Below are 2,925 nucleotides of genomic sequence, written 5' to 3'. Positions count from 1 at the left end.
TATTTATTTAGTACTAATCTATTATTATAAAGGAAAACATGTTTCTGAACTGAAGCTACTCACACATTAGAAAGATTTTTCAGTTGCTGTATTATTTAAAGGATGTCCACAGCCTGTGGAGCTGCTCAGCTCTCTGCGCCTCTGCCCTCAGGGGTGCAGCACTCTGAGCTACCCCAGGAGCCACAAGAGGACTAGTGAGAAGGGCAGGCATCCTCAGAAGTGACACCATCACTCCACTATCCTCCCTCCTCTGCTCCTGTGGAGACTCGGGATGGCCAAATCTCCCCCGGTTGCGCATGCCACAGCAGGGTCGTGATTCCCCTCCGGAGCAACCTATGCCCAGTTTAGCTTGGGGATAGGGTGATGAGTCCTGTCCCAGGAAAAGGCACCAAGGCCAGGCTGCTGCCACTTCCTGCTCCAAGTGCCTCCTTCCAGCCAGGCTCTGTGGGTGTTGAGGCTGCTCTGGGCTCTGCCAGGGCTCTGCTGGGGCTCAGCTCTCGGCCAGGCTGGGACCACTCCCCCTCGCATTGCTCCAGGCATCTGAATCACACCAGGAGAAAATAGAAACTTGCAAGGGAGTTGAGGTTTAATAGAGTTTTTATTTAGAAAGTCCTAACTAGCACAAAAAGCTGTCCTCAAGTGCTGCATCTCCTCTGCACCCACGTGTCGTACCTCCTCCATGCCAGCTCTTGCTCTTCAGTTGCTCCTTGCAGGCCATGAGGAGCTGGCAAAGACCCATGACAGGCACCATGGACAGGTTTTAAATGCCAAGTTCAACATATCTTCAACTTCAACTAGTTAATTTGGTAGTAGAATTAACCTTTCCTCCGTGGATACTGACAGCCTGGTCAGAGAGAGAAAGCCAGATAAACTTTCCCAGGAATTGTTCTAGGGGGTTTTGAGAAGGCTGAGAGAAATGATTAAAACAATCTTGCAGCTGGTGTTTTGAACAACAGTTGTTTCTTATAAGATGGTTTACCAATGGATGGTTCCTAATTAACCAATGGGTGACAGGTATTATTAAGAAGCAATCAGGTTCTGGGTGAATGATGTTGGTTATAAATATAGGAAGGTTGTAGTAAAGTAAGCTTTTATGCCTTTTGAAAATGCTTGGAATGTGTCACTCATTTATCCGTTCCTGACTCAACAGTGACATTTCTCAAAAAATAACCCCTTCTTGCCCATTTTTAAAACACTAATATAGTGTGAATTTGCCATATCTTGTACGTTATGTTTTCCTGAAAAATGTTTTCAAGAGAAAAACATATTTACTATTTATTATGTCTTTCAGTTTTCATAAGGAAATCTGGCTAGCTTCGTTTTGTTCTGTTACTGCAGGCTTCAGACCCACTACTTGCAGTCTAATTGAAGATGTGTTCCATTGCATAGAATAGAAGAATCTACCCCAGAGAATGAAGGGTAACAGTTTAAAATTAATCCTATTTGTATTATTACTTGAGGCCCTTATTAAAGCCCTTTCAAAGGGCTGGGTTTGCAAGCTAGAGGGTGAAGTACAGTGAGTTTCTCTGTAGTTCAGTGCTGTAGCCCCATCTTACCAGATGCAGAAATGAGCCGCAATCCAGCATTTTGAGTGTGAATTTGGGGTCCTGGCCTTGCCCCAAAGGAAAGACAGGATGTTTCTTGTGATGTCTGCATGGAACAGGCAAAACAGATAGGGAAGTGTTTTCAGTGCCTCTGGGAAGGAATATTGGGGCTCCTGTCAGAAGGATTCTTGTGTAGCTTCAAGCTGGGCTGGGCAGCAGTTCCATCTGCAGCTTCCATGTTCTCTAGCAGCTGCTCCTGGGACTCTGAGGGAAGAGGCCATGGGAGGGATGGAAATGCTGCATGGACAGCACCCATCCATAGGGCCAGGAATAAGGAATAAGCTTTGCCTTCCTGGCTGGTGAGATGAGGCTCCTTTAGTGCAAGAGGAGGCAAAGAAGAAGTCAAGTTCAACAGTTCAAGGAAAAATGTAGAAAATTGGAAGCCTCTCGAAATGCCACACACATTCATCTGTTAGCTCTTCACTGTCAGTCCTTGTAAAAAGCCTTTCCAGTTTTCCGCTGAATTCCAGGGCCCACAGCTGGGCTCCAGAGTTCAATTGTGCAGCACTTCTCGGCGGCCATGCGAGCCAGTCAGTCCCAGCTAGCTGCTCCCAAATCTTGGCTGGAGGAGGCCACAAGATTTGCCACCCCTGAGTCCCCCTACTGGATCCCAGGTGGTGATGCCGTCTGCAGCGTGGGTGGCACAGGAGAGAGTGAGGCAACAAAGAATCCAAGGCAGAGGAAGCAAAGAGAGGACACCTGTATGGCTAACAAGGAGGCTTTATTCCTCGATGGTTCCAGGGTCGAGTGTCAAGGGAGAAGGGCTCGGGGAGGAACTGATAAAGGGAGTGGGCATGGAGGGAGGAGACACAAGGCAACCAATAAGATAAGGGCAGGGGAGGAGTGTACAACATATCTGAATCAATGGGGATCTCACAGAGGAGGGGAGAAACCCCAGAGGCAAATAATATAACAAGGTAGAGATGATAGACACTGAAAATTCTTGAACAAAAGGGGGGCGGTTACAATAACTGACAGGGGGAGTAGGCAGCACCATAAGGAGGGGAGAAGACTTATAAGGGCAGAGGGGGAGGAGGGGAGGATCACTTGGTTTGATGGGCAGGCTACTGGCAGGAAAGGAAAGTGGTAAACAACTTGGGACAAACCATCATGAGGGAAGAACATGGGGGAACCAAGGACCAAACCATTTCTTAATACAAAACAGTTAACACAACCAACATTAACAAATCTTTTAAAACACAATGCCACACACAATTGATTTTTATTTTCCAGGTTTTTAAACACATCTCTGAACTGGGTATCTCTTGTCCTTTGTTCTGCTCTCCTGAGATTGAAAAAGGTTCTGTGCTCTTTTGAACCA

At 46.7% G+C, this 2,925-nt stretch overlaps 1 long non-coding RNA gene across 1 annotated transcript; it reads right to left on the bottom strand.

Annotated features, from left to right (window-relative positions):
* Positions 1-579: 579 nt before the first annotated feature.
* Positions 580-2,557, bottom strand: LOC132338083 (uncharacterized). Its single transcript, XR_009489356.1, has 2 exons — positions 1,557-2,557; positions 580-844 (listed from the first exon to the last, which is right to left on the bottom strand). It is a non-coding gene; the product is annotated as an uncharacterized LOC132338083 (long non-coding RNA).
* Between the last annotated feature and the right edge of the window lie 368 nt (positions 2,558-2,925).

This window comes from Haemorhous mexicanus, chromosome 24 (assembly GCF_027477595.1).
Source record: "Haemorhous mexicanus isolate bHaeMex1 chromosome 24, bHaeMex1.pri, whole genome shotgun sequence".
Lineage (NCBI taxonomy): Eukaryota > Metazoa > Chordata > Aves > Passeriformes > Fringillidae > Haemorhous > Haemorhous mexicanus.
Note: the sequence above shows the minus strand (reverse complement) of the source record. Positions and strands in the feature narration are given on the sequence as shown.